This window comes from Temnothorax americanus, unplaced genomic scaffold (assembly GCF_048541705.1).
Source record: "Temnothorax americanus isolate GAGA-0224 unplaced genomic scaffold, ASM4854170v1 Scaffold25, whole genome shotgun sequence".
In the NCBI taxonomy this organism is placed as follows: domain Eukaryota; kingdom Metazoa; phylum Arthropoda; class Insecta; order Hymenoptera; family Formicidae; genus Temnothorax; species Temnothorax americanus.
Genome location: NW_027509391.1, coordinates 1,686,794 through 1,705,569, shown reverse-complemented (window position 1 = coordinate 1,705,569; position 18,776 = coordinate 1,686,794). Strand labels below are relative to the sequence as shown.

Sequence of the window (18,776 nt, the reverse complement as noted above, 5' to 3'; positions counted from 1 at the left end):
GAAATTTAACCTTGCAATTATTCTACTTTTCATACTCATGTATTACACACACAGGAATATATTGATCGTATATCTCTTCTTTCTATGTATCTTGTCTTCTCAAAAGGTAAGAGGAATGCTTTCAAAAAATAGTTTAGGTCTCTTAGAATAATGATAATTACGATGCAATGTTCTGAATAATAATAAATAATGTAAAATAATTTAGGGCTACAACGACTCTTTCTTATGGAGATAGAAATTAAGAAATACAAATTAGCGATTCAAATAATTAAATAGCTCATAATGGAGTTACGTTAAGCTTCTGAATATCCGCGAAACGCCGCGGCGTTTAATAAACAATTTAGAGAATGTAGAGGAAACCATGTAGTTCTCTCAAGTTTTCAAGTATCCCCTTAAAAACTACGTGAGGAAGAGTTTAAACGCGCGCACTTCATTCGCGCGATAGAAGCAGTTTTTCCCGCGGTCCGATATCCGCGCGGGTGGCGCATTTGTTATTCAACAGTATGTATCGCGGAGACAAGTTCCATTTCTGCGGCCCCCTTTTTCCGTGACACGTAACGGAAGGATAGCGAAAATGCCACGGTGTAAAATTCGACACGGCGCAAGTGTGCATCTGCCGTCGGGAGCGGCGCGGTTGTCGGGACCGATGATGGCCACAGGATGGATATTCCTCTCGCTCCACTGGGATCTGGAGGCGTCACTCGTCGCCAGATTTCCCGTGGCGGTCGTACTTCATCCGAAATTACCTGCGAGCCACGTCCGGCTGATTCGTCTGGAGCTCTCTCTGGTCAGTCCCGACGCAACTGCACAACTAGGTTTAGACGAGCATAAATTATTTAATATTTGTAAAGCTTTTCCTGAGTTCCGTAATAGAAAATATATTATATATTAATCACTTACGTCTGTGTACATTTTTCATTTATTAAGTCAGTGTCGTGATGGTTATTTGAAAAGCATGCTGCAAGATAAAATTAAAATTGCAATTTAATTTAAATTTATCGATGCTTGTATATATATATATATATATATTGCGTATTTAATATTTAATATCTTAACAAGGTAAAAAATTCAACATGAAATTATACTTTAAAAATGCAGTGATTTTTATGCCGTTTTTTTATATCGTTTGCAAGCGTCAGTAGAGAAAGCTGAAGGATGGAGGAGATAAGACGGCATTATAAAAAATGCATTACGGCATCCACGTGAAATGAGAACGAATGCAATGGCGACGCGCGTCCTCCGTCTTTATTTCTCGAAGATTTTCCTTATCGCGCGCGCTTTCTTCTCTTTATACAGCGTATCGGACGTATAACTGTGATTCATTATTACAGGTTTCCTAATGCAAATGCAATGCGCGAATAAATATTTATTACATCAGCGTACAACAAAGTTCTCGAGGTATTGAGATTACCCCGCGAAGGTATTCCGCGGGTATTATGCAACATCTGGCATCTCAAATTTAAATTTTGCAAAACATTACAAGTGCCTCTCGGCTGTCGCGGAACTTTCCTAATGCCGGAAGGTGAGATGCACTATCCGTAAACATCATGTTTTATTATACCGCAACCCTTTATTGCGCGTTGTTTGAATTTATAAGACGTGGGAGACACCCGGATCGACGACCGTTTCCGGCGTACACACTGCGACCGGGGTATTTCAGCCGTGGACTCGGCCCTCTTCTCCAGGGAGCAACAAAGGAAACGGCGAGGAAGAAAAGTTTATCGCGCTGTAAAGGAATGGGAGGAAAGGAAAAAGAGGAGGAAACGGGAAAGTATATAGTAGCGATCGAAACGATCTGTTTCTACGGAGAGCGCGGAATCGAACAGAAGCGGAAAAACGTGTCGTATGGATCGAATGCAGATGAATTGCTCGATTCCTTCCATCGAGTCGAGGAGCTTCATTTTCGTGATGCGGCGGTTCTCGTAATATTGAGATATTGGGAGAAAGGAAACGCTGCGCGAGATGAAGTTACGAATCCGTTGTACGTCTCTCGCAGTTGAAAGAAAAAACGGAGATGTATCGACACTATCTCTACTACGTTTCAAGAGTATTAATTCTCTTCGTTAAACAGTTCAAATGAATAACGTTGAAAGTACCGATTCGTCTTTAAAAAAAATCTCGAATATCTCAAAGATAAACGTATCATACCTGTCAACGTGATTTGTTAATTTTACGACGCACTTTCGATACTGAAAGCCAGATAAAGTAACCGATGACGTTACAAAGTGTTTTCGTGTAAAAACCTTCATCGTAGCGATCAAGATTCATGTGAACATCTATACGCAAGAAAAAGATAACAGCGCAGCAAGTGGAACAAGGGATATCGATAAATTTTAACAAAGGCGCATTACGGAGAAACAGAGGCTGCATGCGAATCGCCGCTTTTTCTCGATCAAATCGGTTTTCGCGACACATCCTCTCACGACGCGTCGATATCGCGCGAAGGAGGAAAATGAGCTACGAGACACGGAAGCGACCGACATCGCTTGTAGATATATACGGCGTATATCTGGCGCCGATAATGAAAAGCGAGAGAAGAAAAATAGGGAAGAAGAATCGCGACAACTTAATCAAGAAGAGAAACGAAAGGATCTCTCCACCTTTCTTTCCTCCTCTCTTTCCACTGTACCTTACTCTTCGATTCTGACGTATTTTCCGGCGGAAAATAACGAATGATACGTGAGGCTCGGATAGAGCAACAAGACTAGATGGCAAAGAAGAAAAAGGTTGTAATAACGGTGACGAGAGAGGGAGGAGACTTGAAAGAAATAAGCGTTGCTTGGATCGCTCGTTATTCTGTTTCGAGATACACTTCGTTATTATATCCGTTAGCTGCACTTATTTTCAATTGCTTCAAAAACTAACCGGTATATATTTTACCTTTGTTATATGTATAAGTCATCGATTTCTTTTAAATATTTTTAGATAAAATTGCCATAACAATTGCTGAAAGAATATCTATAAATCCGAGCGCATAAATATTCAGAGATGCAAATTAATGTCCTTAAATTAGCAATGAAAATTTTTATAAAAATGATCTCCATTATTTAACTTTCCTCCAACGATCTAGAAACTCAAAACTGAGCTTGCCCGTAATCGAAGTAAATGCGTAGCGGAGTTAGGCTCGGCAAAACAATTTTGTGTTCACACTGACTGTAATTGGAATTTAAAGAGGGTACCCTTTCTAAGTAAAGTCTCTCCTCTAGAGTTTCTTTACTTATGGAATTGGATCGTTGTCGTATAATGATCGAAGGCGCTGGACTCTCGTGCACTCATTAGTGGATTAGAATCGAGATAAAAGTCAGCCATCTACTTTTCCGAGGAAGAGAGAGAAAAAAAGAGAAAGAGAGAGACCAAAGATCAATACGAAGTCTATTATTACAGTATTTCCGCAACGCGTGCGCTAATTGTTTATAATTTCGAATTCCCCCCCATAAAATTGTATCAGTCGAAAGTATCGATAAATCGATACGATAGAATATCACGGTTAAGTCACGTAGTTAAGTTTAACCTTAGAATATCGTTCATAGAATGTTCCACATTCAAACATTCCATTCTATTGTTATCTCCCGCGTGTCATCATTACTCGTTGTAACATTTTTAATTTCGCTCGGGGAAACTTCTACCGCGAAAGTTCTTCGCGCACGTTTAAAGGAACGACCGGCGTTTTGGTCTGGCACGATGTCGTTTTGCTTCCGCCATTTTTCTCGATCTTTTTCCCGCTGCATTCTGCAAGATCTGCACAAAAGTCTCAGGAGCGCCCTTAATACGTACGTTTCACGCTCCCGCAGCCGTCATAAATACGAACGAGTTTCCCCAATCGCTACGGCACGACCGGCCAGGATTTCTTCGAAACAAACTTTGGAGGCTAACCGTTCGTAAATATCGAGTCGCGGCCAGCGCCGATGAAAAGCAGAGATTAAAATTTCACTCGTTTACCGTCGGACCGTTCTCGCGCGACGTTTCGATGATGAAGTGCTTACTTTGGCACGTGGCCGTTGTGAATTTCGTGTGTGGAATTTATGGCGCTTGTTGGCATTCGCGCGAGTATATCATACTAAGCATTTCCCGCTGGTAGGACATTTCGAGCCGATTCATATAATATGACATTCACGCTCATAGATCACGATCATCTTATTGTAATATTGATTAATGGAGGGTACGTCAGAATCGCATTGTACAAGTCATCCGGCGTTTATAAATTTATACACTAATACTGATTTGATCTCTTCCACCTAAATAATATTCAATTTATTACCAATAAATACAATTTATTAATTAAAATAATAACCTTTGTACGCTTTTACGAAATATAATTCATATACTCCTCCTAAATATTTCTGCACATAACAATTTCTCAAGAGTTTTTGGAGAAAGATCTTACATTGCGATTAAAATTATATTATAATTATTGGAGCTTGGTCAGACCGCAATTAGAACTTTAGCTATACGTAGACGGTTGTCACTATACTTCCATCTAATTTCGAGGCGAAAGTAAAATGTACTGTCGTCGTATATAGAGTCGTTTATATGGGGAAAGCCTAACGAGCAAAGTAGTCGGGATTGGAAACGTTTTACTTTACGGCGCGCGGCGTGCCGCCGTAAGTATGGTCCGATATCGAAAATCCGCCGCATGCACTTCCCAGCAAAAGTTATACCTGCGATATACTCAGTCGGCAGTATACCCGGACTAATGACGTGACTGCGGACATTTGTATGTGTCAGCTGCAGCTTCCGCGGCGAAACTATCGGCCCCGTGCATTAATAATCCACCGGTGGCTTCCCGTCGACGGACATAAATTGGCCTGCGATCGTCGTAGGTACCTCGTCGAGCGATTCCTCTACATATTTCATCGTGACCCGAACAGAAATCGAGAGGCCCGTAAGTAGAATAGGGTGTCGATTCGTCAGACCGGCCGCCTTTTTGCGCGCCGACCGATGTTTGGTGCACTGTCGGGCGAAGCGATTGACTCTCACCACTCACACGTGTCCCCGATAAACGGCCGCCCTGTCTTATAACGCTATTTATTGTTTAAGTAATCAAGAACGGTATTTCGAGATAATAACAGGTTTCTGTACCAAAAAAAATTGTGGTTAATTTTTGTATACGCAATTTTATATACACCAGCTTAATTTTTTATTTTTTATTCTTATGTGTGTACTTTTTAAAATTAAAAAAATAATCGTCTTTATATAATCCTCAATTAAGCTAATTTATAAGCTTTAATAGAATTAAGGGATGATGCTTTTTTAGCACTTTACAACGCTTTACAAAACTCATTTGATATTTATTAAGGGTAAAGTGTGGCTCTATACAAAAGCAGCCGACTCGTAATCAGCGAATCCCAGGTTCGATCTCGACAGTTATCTCATATATCCTTACTCCGCCTGTGTGACGAGTGAGTGAATAAGGGCGTCAACACTGTTGATCCCAAGCTCCACACAAAGGAGAAGGATTTGCGGGACAAGATTAGCCTATCCACGGTAAAACAAAAATGAATGTTCACAGGACCAACAACAAGCTTCGAAAGAGGTACCATAAAGTTTGAAAAACAGGCTCAAACTAATCTTCCTAATTTAAGAGGAAAAAGAAGATTTATTAAATATTTGTCATTTGAGTGTAATTAAACTAGCATGGGTATTTAGTCTCTTTCGTTCATATCTGAATATTTTTGTAAAGATCAATATAAATAAATACAATAATTAGAAGTTGTATAATTACTTCTGCTCCAATTCATAATGGATAGTGTCACAAATAGATTAATATTACGTTACGTTTTAATAATATGTCATGTCAACGTTATTACATAATTTAATTTGTTCCGCTAATCATTTGCTTATATCGAAACTTCAATATTGATGATTAGTCAATTATTTGATCATGAGTATAGTATATTTCGCCATATTTGTTAAACAATTAAAAATACAGTTTATCACGATGTTTGTGATTGTAACTATAAATATTTCAGCCCCAGAATATCGATCTTACTTCTCGTTTTTACAAAATTTATTATCTGAACAGCAATAAAATGTCGGTGTCAATACCAAAACGTCGCTATACGTTTGAGTGCAGCGACATGATAACAGCGATAAAATAGCAGTTGTATAACACACAATTCAAGACGGGGGGGAGAAGTCAGGTGCAGCTGTATAGTAGCGGTCGGGCAACTCCAAGAGTCCCGATGAAGGATCAGTGGCGGAGACAATGCCAAGGATGCGAACAAAAGGATAAATGCCAGGCTCGATTGCAGACCGGTGTTAGGGTGTTAGGGGTTGCTGACGCGTTGATGTGTCACGAGGCTCCCGCGAGAATCGTTAATACTATACAGGTGCGGGACTGCAACGGCAATTTGGGTCCGACTACCAAGCTGGATAAAACGTATTTATCGCCGTGGTATATAATCACGCGGGACACATTGAATCGATAATTAGGCATAATCGAAACAGAATCAATTTTATGAAACAGTTGGACGATGTGAATTAATATATTAATCCAAGCACTAAATTGAATATCTTTAGCTACCACAAAGGTCCCACCCGCCACAAATCCCGCAACGAACGTTCCTGTAACAGCTTGATGTACGCGCCCCATGAGAAAGCATTGTATACGTTCCAGTAATACTTTCCACTTCCCGATAACACTTTCGTATCGATATACGCACGCTTGTGTAACTTATCTCGGTTTCATATTGCCGGTGCGATATCGCAAGTTCATATACGTACCAGATCCCGGCACCAATTTTATCCCATTCTATTTTCCGATAAAGAGCACCGTTGTACGAGCCAAGCTTTGATGTCAAGACGAGACGCTGTTTCCGGTACCACTGAGAAAATCGCACCATTAAAACCTTCTTGCTCGACGCTGTCCCCGTGCACGTTCGTAAATCATGACGACAGAGACATTAATTATTTCGCTGATTAAGCCCCAGGATATATTTCTGTTAAAATAGAGTTAGAATGTGAAGTTAATTAAGAAACATCCTATTATCTCCGCTAGTCCATTTGTTTCTTTTACATATTTCGCGTGTCTGAGTTTAAATGAACGTCTGTACAATTAAAATAAAAAGTATTTGCTTTTCTTATAGTATGTTTCAAGTACTGACATTCAACAAAATCCAAAAATAATTCTAAAAATAATTCTGAAGAAAATAGAAAATTCTATTTTAGAAAACAATTTCCAAAAATATTTTAAACGGTAAAAACTCGTTTAACCAATTGTATCGCTTGACAAGCAGATTACCTCGAAGTACAATACCATTAATTAAAACATTGCCGTTAATAATAGCCATTAATTAAACAAACATAACTTTTACGAGGGCATTTCCCGAATATTTAATCACCCCCATTCGTAAAGAATAATTTAAAATTGAAAAACTGATAAGGCTACGAGATTTATAGTGATTTATGATACTCGACAGTAGAGGCGAGCATTATTTTCGCGACATTTCACATGACTTCCATATCGAAAACTCGTTCGTCGCATGCTCAAAAACAATTCGCGCAGTCGTTCGCTATCGCGGATACCGCTCAAGTAACCGTGCGAGTGGAAAATTGACTTCCATCGGATTAAGCGGCGGCGAGAAGGACGCAGGGGCGTAGTTTTCCCGGGGAAAGCCGGTCGGTCGGTTACCCAATCGAAAACCCGGAATGTTTCTGGGGTTGGCGTTTCGCGGCGGAACGTCAGTGTCGGCCGTAAATCTGTCCGGTGACGGCGAACGACTTTACGAGCCGACGACGATGTCGTGAAAATGCGCCACTAGCGACGAAAAAAGGGGGCCGAGGATATTTCCCGTCTTACACCCGATAAAAATTCGCACATGCTCACCCCTCGGACGAGGGTTGGGAGACGCGTCGACTCGCCGTTGGTCGTTTACGCGTATCGCACGTCCCATATGGGGTGAGCTGGATGGATACGATCACGCGGGCGGATGGAACAAGGGTGACGTTTATGGAGCGGTATGTTTATAGATGATAACGCGTTTTCACTGCTCAGTATGTTTGGGGTAATTTACTTTCATATCTCTCACGTACCCGTGCGACAGTCAGGGCACAAAAGCGTATTTTTAGCAAATTTGAGTGTAACTTTTTATTATTTATAACGCGCCGCGTGAACCGTAACGAGATCACAACGAGCGAGAAGATAATGTACTTGAGATTGCTGGACAGACGTGAAGTGTACCGAGACATCGCGTATAATTACAATCATGAAAAAATATCATTACGACTAGATTATATCCAAGAACATTCTATGATCGAGCGCGAGGGTACACACTGGTATTAAAATACCCCTAACAAATGCTGTATCTCGTGTTCACCTGCTCGCATTGGAAGAGAAACAGAAACGTATAACCGTTATGAACGAATGCGCTCCATATATCCTAGATAATCGTAAGTTAGCTGCGCCGCGAGGACGTAAAGGCGGGGCGGGTAAAGGCGATTCCGAGCTAGGAATTCCAGGATCCGGCTTAGCCGGTTGTTGTTTATCAGCCGTTGTGTCGCACGGACTCCCCTTAAGCCCGGTTAGACTCGTTTCCTACGGTGGGTTTCACAAACCCGGCCGTCCCTCGAGAACCAACCGCGAGAACGAAAGTCTGTCCGAGTATATCGCTGGTGTACCACGTCGTCTCCTTAATAATATTCCCTTATTTTATCGAGTCCGTAAAATGTGCTCGCGCGAGAATTCCCGGCAAAATGTGTTGAATACGCAAGATCGAAGCCGGAAACGGAACGCAATTCATTAGCGGAAATATGGAAATAAATGCTCCCATATTGACGGGATTTAACGCCAAGTGTAAAGAAGGTATAAACGATCGAATCGATAGAACTTGTTTAGGTTTGAGAATTAAAATTGAAACTTCTGACGCGCGCGCGGCTTTTCCTCCGTGAGTAATAACCGAGAAAATTAACGTGGTGGCGCGTAAGACCCGATGTTAGCTCAGAGGATGAAAAAGTTACGTTACGTCTTGAGGATTAATCTTTCCTACGGTATCGTAGATTAAGAGGTTTATGGTAAGTGCGGGATAAATGGGACGCGAACGAGCGAGTGAATCGATGCGAGCGCACGAGCCAAAAGGTCGGCCCGAGACGCGCTCGTTATAATGAAGTCATTTGCGTGTTCCTCGAGGTGAATCCGGGAGGAATGGAGCCGCGCTATGTGCTCGTAGGTTTGTCAGGACATCGTAAGGAGGGCGGAAGAACGTGGAAACTCGGGGTTGGCTCGCTGCTGCGTCGCGCCCGGTGGAACGACGACTAATTTCACCCGCCGCTTCTCGTATAACAAACAACCGACTATCGTCGTCGTTCTCGTAGTTGAGAAAACTCACTTCCGCCCGCTCATGGAAAAGGAGGCAAAGTAAAGGTAATATGGGCGCGAAGGATCGGGGGTAACTCTCGCATCACTCCGACACCTGCGACCCCCACGGGCGGTGCGGTTTCCGCAACGAGTTTCTGCCTCCCGATTAGATTCCCATGATCCAATTTGCAGAAGTAGAAGCACATTGTAAGAAGTGCCACAGAATAATTGAACGGGTTTCCTAAACCAAATGTATCCACTCTTAATAAAAAAATAAGCCGATCAGTATCGATGTCTTTAATTATTAATTAAAGAATCAGAATAAATAGATTGTGAAATCTTTCGCGCGCGTTTGTGGATTCTTTGACCAATATAAAGTTTTCCTTAGTGGAAGAATCAAAAGAGATTTATTATAACTTATTTGTCAAGTCTTCATTTTTCAATACTAAATCTATTAAATTCAATATCAAACATAAAGTCTATTAAAAAAGTCATACATTTTAAAATTAATTTATAACTTATAACTTATATAATTATAATTTATAACATAACTTAATTTATAACTTAAAACTTAAACTATTGATCTCCCTCAACGTTTTTCAAAGAAAGATCGATTCCCAATTAGCCCAAGTTATAGCATATATAAATGCTGATACGATACATCTTACATTACACTTAATTCACTTGGGGGTAAGTAATTAGTGCAAGGGGATTTTCTCAGAAAGTCTCGAAGTTCCGTAAATTCGAGCGGCATGTCGAGCGGTAACCGCTCTGAGTAGAGAACCGCCGAAGAACGTAATTCGCCGTAGTTTCAGCAATTCCCAAATACGCTGTCGGGAGGTCTTGTAGACCTTGGTTCCCTGACCGAAAGATCTCGATGCTACGATAATCCGATGTTACGGCACGATCTCGGGACCGCAGCAAAGGCGCCGTGATAGAAACGACTGTTTCGGGAGTTGCGGGAGCTCGGCGCGCAGACATCAGCAAACTTCATCGTTTAATAGTATTAAGGTGTAACGCCGCGTGGTAAGACACTGTGTCCCGCTTGGATTTAATTTCGAGACGAGAGCGCGACGAGAGGCGACGCGATACGTTGTGGTCGCTCAAAATCGGAAGTCATAGAAACGTCGAGTAAATCGACTCACGACAAAATTGCGCCGCTAATAGAAACTGCGAGAAAGCATTTTGCTCGAATAAAATTCCATTTATTCGATTACATTGTTAATATCCGCTCATAAAATTTACAGCCTTCCGTAGATATTTTTTTCCAAGCTGTCGATATACGCGCTTTCCCCCTCCTCCCGCTTCACCGACATAAGCTAATTGCTATTCTCGGCTGTGCAGCTCGCGGAAATAACATCTCCATAAATTAAAGTACTTTGATATTTGCAAAATTTTTTGTACGCCCAGCGGCGAAATTTTTTTTTTCAATTTACACGCTCGCGAAATGATAGCACGAAATCTGAATGGGCTGCGTGTGGAAAATTTTGATGTTGGCAATTAACCGTGTACAATTTCGCGCTTCAATTATGTCTACCAACGCAATTCGTAGTCGCTCCGGGTCAGCTCGTGGTAGATGGAAATCCTTATTAAACGGCAAAGATAAGGGAAATCACGCCGCCGGATAAATTTGCATTCCGGGCTTGTCTCGCTCGACCAACATTTATATGCGGAAGCGTTTGACATGCAATATCTCCAAAAAGACATCGCGACGGGGCGCGGCGGTTAAAGTCACCCTCGTAAAATAATTTCTCCTGGCGATACTAGTTCCGCCGGATATCCTTCATCCCTCCTAATCGGGTCGGACACTTTTCACACCGAGTAAAGCCGCGGTACAGTTATAAAGCGAGCTCCGCTTGATCATGATTGATTGAAACGTTGGAGTCGTTATCGCGACATCCGCAACATAGAACGTATGTGAGAGAAACCGGGCGTGTCTGGCACGCGAGAAAAAAAAAGCTGGATCAGCTCGTGTCAATCAGCATGATACTCATGTAAGTAATATCTTTTTTTCGTCTCGCGAGTCACGTTGCACGCACGCGAGATAGACGTGTATCCGTTTGGACGTCGTACGTCGTGCGCCGCGACGTGTCAGCGTGCGGATTAAGAGCTCGGCTCCTAAAGCCGGTTAGATAACGCGGAGTTAATTCAGCTAATTGCATTGCGGGGAGAGAAGAAAAAAGCGCACGACCTAGTGCGGTTAGTGGATTAATATGGTATTAATCAGAGTAATTGCATATCACGTCGCGGCAAAATTACATGAAAGCGCCCCGCGATACGTTACATAACCGCGCCCCCTCGCAGAGGGCTACGATGATATATTTTCTTTTCGCGTGACGAATGTGGACGCTTCACCTTTTTACCCTAAACCCCTGGCTGGCCGTGTTTTTGCCCTCTTCCCCTTTTTTCCTTCGCGTATTCTGCCCGCGACAAAGTCGACCCGTGGCACACTGGGCCATTACGAGATATCGATTTGCAACGGATATCGCGCTATTTATAGTGGCGGCGAGAATGAAGATTATAACGAAGTCGACGAGGTCACATCGGAATACCTGATGAGGATAATCGATCAGTTGGTTTTACGATATAAATGTCTCACCACACGTAATGGGCACGTAGTGGCACATATTGAATGTCAATAATATTTTATAATGCTTATATTTAACGATCATGTTTAAACAGAGATCAGAAAATGTGACAGATACCAAGGCGACGTCGAGTCATAGAAATCAATACGTCCGATTTGTATGTACATAGTTAACACATTAAGCGGCTTTGATGGCAATAACCGTCATGATCGATAGACATGTCGCATCTTGCTTGAAATTCTGTTGGCTACATGTTACATTTTCATGATAACTGTAACCATTAAGATTATTTATAATTACATGATAAATATTAATGTTCTCCCATGAAATGCAATTCTTCCTTTGAATTCGTGAATAAAAAGAAACTTTTGCAAAATAATCTATAAAATACTTTTCAATTTGTAAAATTCGCCACTCCAGAATGTTCAATTAATAAAAACCAAAATGACATAACACAGGACGACCGTGCAGTTTGGACATCGCGACCTAAATCGCACGTCTGCTTTAAGTTTCAGCATATTCGAAAAATTACAACGTCTCCCGACTCTCAAAACTCGACAAGCATATTTTATTTTCTAACTTCACCGCTTTAGCGCGGGATATAAAAACGCGAATTTATCGCGTGGGTCTGTGTGCTGGCAAAGTTGGCGGTGACCGTGTGAAAAATGAACACCGCGTATGTAGCGGTGGTCGTTATCGATTGTATTGAGAGTGCAAAAACGTAAACCAGAGCCACGAGGGACATTCTTTATCGATGTTCCTATCATGATGGAATTCTATAGTCCAAAAGTATTTACCGAATTTCACAACGTAATATCTCAGTCTGCCTCGTCTCGAAACGGAAATCGTGACTGGGGATAATAAGAGGTACATAACTTTAACGGGAATCTTTCAAAGCTTGAAACGAAATCGCGTTCTTCTTACAAAGCAATAAACGGGCTGTAATAACGTGATTAATTTTTACGCAGATATTCGTTTTATTGGCCTCGTAACAGTCATAACATTCGATAACACGGAGCCAGTTCTGAATCTATCGATTGGTCTGACATCGAAATTTCAGCGAGCTATCTTATGAAATAGAATTTCCAGCGAGATTTACGATTTGCGTTCAACTTTATTAATTGTCATGCGCGCGCGTCATTGTTATCGAAACGAGATAATTTGGCCACATGCCGGCGACATTCGTACGATAAAATTTCGAGAGTTGCGAGGCAGCCAATTGCGACAGTTATAATCTCGCGGAGACGATTACCGTTACCGTGAAATTGCCAGACTAATGCAGTCGGTCAATGCAATTCGCCGGCTGGCTGGCGTAATACCTTCGTATTCTCGTTGCTAATTAGAGTTGAGACGGACATGGCTTTAACGAGTGATACAAGACACGGGGAGTTAATGCGCCGGCCTGCAAATGGAACCGTTAATTTCTGTCGCTGCCTGTCACGGCTGACACGCCGCGTTGTGCCTCGACGAATTACAGAGTCGTCCCGTTACCGGACAGCCGTGATAGCCACGATAGCACACGTTATATATGGTAAAAGAAGAGAAACGTGTGTGTTACATCGTTTTTTTTTCTTTTTAATCGCGAACGCGTCCAAAATTACGGTGACGGTTAGGTTCGTGTGAAGGTAAAACTTCACGCAAGAATCGCGCTGACCTGGGGAAAAAACCCGAAAAACGCGAGGTCGACGCACTCGCGATACAGTTCTCGCGAAAACACGATTTTATTGACTCATACTACGCGTCCGGTCGGAAGTAATTCATAATGGCTGATCATCCAACATTATTGACGACGGATTGCTAACACGAACGATAAATGAAATATTCATTGTATTCCCTATAGTAAAATACAGACATAAACAAGTAAAAAAATAGTGCAAATTAAAAATTTGCACTTGGCTTCCTCATATAGAGGAAGTGATGTTTTAAGATCACGGTCTTACATACAGGTCTCTCAACTCTGATGTGTGTATGTGCCAAATTTACCGAAATTTCTATAACTCCAGAACTAATTAACCAAATCTTAACGAATTGTATATGAAATAGGGGTAAAATTTTCCGGGGAGTACTATAGAGTGTATAGTTTTTTGTTACCGATTTTCTGGAAACCGTTTTTTTTTTATTTTTCTAATTCTTGAGTAAAGAAATTTGACGAAACAAAAAAAAACCCTTAATTATTAGCAATTTTTATTAATTCTATATATTCTTCAGTTTTTTCTACCCCTATTTCATATATAATTCGTTAAGATTTGGTTGATTAGTTCTGGAGTTATAGAAATTTCGGTAAATTTGGCACATACATACACACATACACATACACACATACATACACACATACCGACATTTTTTTAAAATAGCGATTTTTCAACGTTTTAGAACATTCTGAACACATTGGCAAAAACAACTCAAAAGAAATTTTTTTTTACGAAAACAAAGCTTCCTCTATGAGAAAGCAAAAAGAGAGATTCAACAGGAAAGTTTACATTTCACATAAACCCTTTAAAATTTTCCGGAACGTTATAATTACTTGACTAAACAATTTTAGCGCACTCAGCCGTTCTGCGGAGTTGCAGTCGTTGCGTGTTAAGCTACGATATTAATTAGATGCAAAGAGCGGTACTTCTAATAACAGTTTGCAAGTTGGTCAGAAAGCAGGCCAACAATTCGTAAAATAACGCGGCGAATTTCGTTCTTGCTGCCCCCCGGGAAACGAACTGGGAGAAAAAGGAGGATGCGTAACACGATTAAAGTGTTTCCCGTCGGGAGGGTGTGGCGACGATCGGTCGGTTTCCGAGAAGTGGGTCAGCTTTCTGCAGGAACGTGTGCCCCGCTGGATGATATCCATCTTGTCGACTGCTCGATCTGGGTGCTCGCTCGATCGAAGACTCAGAAGAGCTCACTTACGTGCTAGAAGAAAAACAACGCAGGACAGGGGTACAAGTGAAAAGCCGGTCAAATGTCAAACGAAGGTGGGAAGGATGGCGCGGGTTACTCGATCGTCGGAGAAAAACTACGGCCATCCACGGCGAGATAAACAACAAGCAAGGACAAATCCATCCTTATAAATCAGGGGGTAGTTGATGTTGTCCTCGGTGTCCCTTCTTTTTTGCGTGCCGAAGACCTCCGGCTCTTTTCCCCGTTTTTTCCCGACACTCTGTCCCACGTGCGGCATCTACAAAGCGGAATCTTTATCGCAGCTCCTTGCCTTCGCGCGTGAGCTATCGGGGTTCAGGAAGCTCGTAAAGAGATAGCGATCCTTTCGCGGGACGTGTGGCTTGAGAATCCCGATGATCGATAAAACGAACGAGGACCCTCAGAAGTAATTTAGACTTCGGAAGGTTTATAACTTAAATTTAACTCTTGTACGTATAACCAATCGATTCACGCTCGAATTAAATTAAACGTAAGCGGGTTTCAGGTCTCGCCACATGTGTCTAATATTAACGGCACGAGAAGCAAGATTTACGACACGGCACAGCACGGTCATGAGGAATCAAAGAAATCTACGAGAGTGTGCATTCTCATTCTCTAAATCTAGGGTCATTCCTCAACTGGTCGTATCACTACCGCGTGGATATAATAAATATTTTATCGAAATAAAACCACATGCGAGATACGACCGCGAGAACGCACTGGCAATTCAATAAATTCAGCAAATGACATGACGCAATTATTTACGTCAATAGCTTAATAGAAAGGTTTATGCTACAATTTTTACAAATCATATCTGATGTTCGTTAAGTTATACGCTGTTTTTTTCCAGAAAGAAATTAATCCTCTAAACATTTTTTTTTTTACACAGAACAGTGGCGATAAAGCACTCCATATGACTAAGCTTATTGTATTTCTAATTAAATACCACTAAAAATAATAATTAATGGTATACACGCACATATCCATTTCCAAATAGATGACGCTGTAGCAAGAACATTAATAATCTACCTCGCCATGATATCCGCTTCCAAAGAGAAGTAATAGAAGAAATAAAATGTAATTTATATATATATCTATATACGAGATTTACGACTCTATAAAAAAATCTTTATAGCAAAACGTACGATGACGCGCGATCGCGCGCAAGTCACGAGTCTCTCCTTAAGATTTATTATTTATTGCGAGCGCGGGTCCATTGTCGTAACACCTAAAATTGCCCGCCGTTCTCTTCCGTTTCATAAAATAGACGGGATCCTTCGTTCCTTACGACCCTCGAACTCAAGGCGAAAGAGAAACGCCGCGAGCTATTCGATCTATCCCTCGTAAAGCCCTTTTATCCGCGGCCCTTTGGAGAAACCGATTCAACGTTCAGCTTTTAAAACAGAGAGAACGATCGAGAGAACCAATTGGCTTCTGCTGTCTATAATGATCGAGCCTCCTCTGTCGATTGTTCGTCGAACAGCGTATTCGTTGTGTATTGATGGAGTTATACTCTTGTAAAAAAAAAAAAAAGAGGGCGGACATGATGAAAATGCTCGTAACGAAGAGGAGAAAGCGCGAAGTTACAGAGGACGGAGTGGCGCGAGCGCTCTCGATGAAGGGCGATGAACGCGATTCCTATCGACTCGTTTCGCCACGTCGATTGAAAGTTGCAAATTACGCTGGACGCCCAGTGATTTACGCGCAATAATTCCGGCGATCGCACCTTCCAAAAAGGATGATAACTAACTCGGCTAACACAAAGTGAGTTTATTAATCACGCTAATATTGTAATCGCTTCGAACGCGTCGACGTTTCCATTACGATCGCCGTCGATACCGTCGGAAAACGTAATAACTTGCGCATGACGTGCCGCGCGTGTTTAATTTAGAATAAATCCGCTATAAACGCAAAATTCGACGGATCTGGCGTATCGATTGCTGCGTCGTGCTTTCTCAAACGCGCAAACCTTTTATCGCGACATAAAAGTTGCATCGTTTGTTCGACTACGCAACGGAAACGTCCATCAACGGCGTCGGCGGGTACGCGGGCATCATCGGACAAAGCGAAATTCGGGTATGCATTTTGCAAACGAGCTGAATTATGCCCGAGCAGCGCGGGTCAAGATGCCGCGCGACCACAGGCGAAATCGAATTTTGCATATCTTAGCAACGGTATAACTAGCCGATCGTAGCTGGCGAATAGACAATGAACGTCGAATATCAGCGGACTGCATACCTTAATGCATTATATAAACCACTTGCACAGAGAGTGCTCTATATAAACGCAGAACTTGCATATAATCGTCTATACCATAAGGATCACACACACACACACACAGATGAGAGTTCGTCTTCAATAAATAAGATGGGATGCCATAATTCCTCTAAAATTTTAAACATTGAATTATTTATCAAGAAGCGTCTTGAAATTTTTTGTTAACTATTTCTGAGAGCGATGATGACTTTTTCTATCAAGTAACGAATTCACCGTTATATTGTGCGATTTTGCACGTATATATCTTCGCGTAATTTAACCCTTTAATTTTTTCGCGGACGGCTGAAATGTTTTTACCACTTCGCGATCATTATGAGGGAAGGGGAGTCTGTGACATGCAGAGCTAAAATGGCTACCAACGAGCAGCGATTCATCGGGTAATTGCGTTTTCATCGTGGAACCGGTGGTTACAGCAAAAACCCGGTTAGAGACGCTCGAAACCAATCGCCGATGAAGGAGCGCTTTCTCCAGCTTAGCAATTAAACTTCCGGTGAATCTCGGCGTTCGACGCGTTATTAAATGTTTTCTCGTGCCGAAGCCCCACACTATGATCACGCTGCAGCGACTACTTTCGGAAACTGCTGTCCGCGTAAGAACATCAACCGGGAAACAATTAGATCAGCGATTTTTACACTGATACACTTCACCCGCATCCGCAGATTTCCAGAGTATAATTGGCAAAACACAAATAATCGCTGTAAACGAGAGCTTTTGTAAACTTCTGTCTGAAAGAGCAAATTATCTCTGCTCAATACTCGGTTTTATTCCCACACCAGTCAAATATAATTTCTTATATCATAGATATAATAAACGATAAAATTATACAGCCGTTATAAAATTGCATGAACATTACTCGATCAATTAAACTTATGAATGCATAATCCGAGTAATTTTCCGCTTACGTCAATGCTCGCGTTAAACAACATGCGGTTTTTTTTTTTTTAACGATCGATTAAAAGCGTCAGGTTTTTTTCGCGCTATTTTTCCAGAAGTAATCAATGAGCACCTTTCAGCGCACTTTTTTACAGCCGAGAATAAAATTGAAGCGTGAGCTCTTTTCAATGCGTTTATTTTGATATTATATGGAAAAATAAAGGCTAAATATTTTTCAACGCGCTAACTGTGAAAATATCGGCGAGCACTGCATGGGAATCGTGCGCGATAATCCCGCGATTGCGATATCCCGTGAATCAACGTAAAATTTTCAATCCCGCAGTGCGCGACGTCGATCAAAAGGATCTGGCATTTTGGGCGCGGGCTTCCAATCTAACAGTCCATTTACCGCGGATGATAGTAATTCGGTAACTGGAGAATATATCGACGATTTACCCGAAGCGACACCGTAATCGCTCGTGGAATTACAAAAAAATCCTCTACACAATGTCCCCGTCATCCCTCATAAAATATGCCTTGGTATAGCCGATAAAATTTTAACGCAGTCGCCATGCAATCTTCTACCGTGTCCTATTACCGGATCAAACGGCCGCAAGAAAAATACATAAGCAGATAAGCGTGCTTGAGAGGATTAGATCTTCTCTAAACGCGGTATTATACGCGGTATTATACGCGCGGATTTGTGTATTTATCTTATTATATATAAGCAAGCCCGTCTCCAACTTCCGTCTTTGCGTCTGACAAGTTTGGACACAGTCATCACTCGTATTGTGGTTTCCGGCTGCTCGAGAGACCGTATTTCTTTGACCGAGGTG

At 41.7% G+C, this 18,776-nt stretch overlaps 1 long non-coding RNA gene across 1 annotated transcript in view; it reads right to left on the bottom strand.

Moving 5' to 3' along the window:
• LOC143898959 (uncharacterized) overlaps nt 1-18,776 on the bottom strand; it is a 190,597-nt gene that overhangs the window by 103,322 nt on the left and 68,499 nt on the right. The window lies entirely within an intron of this gene.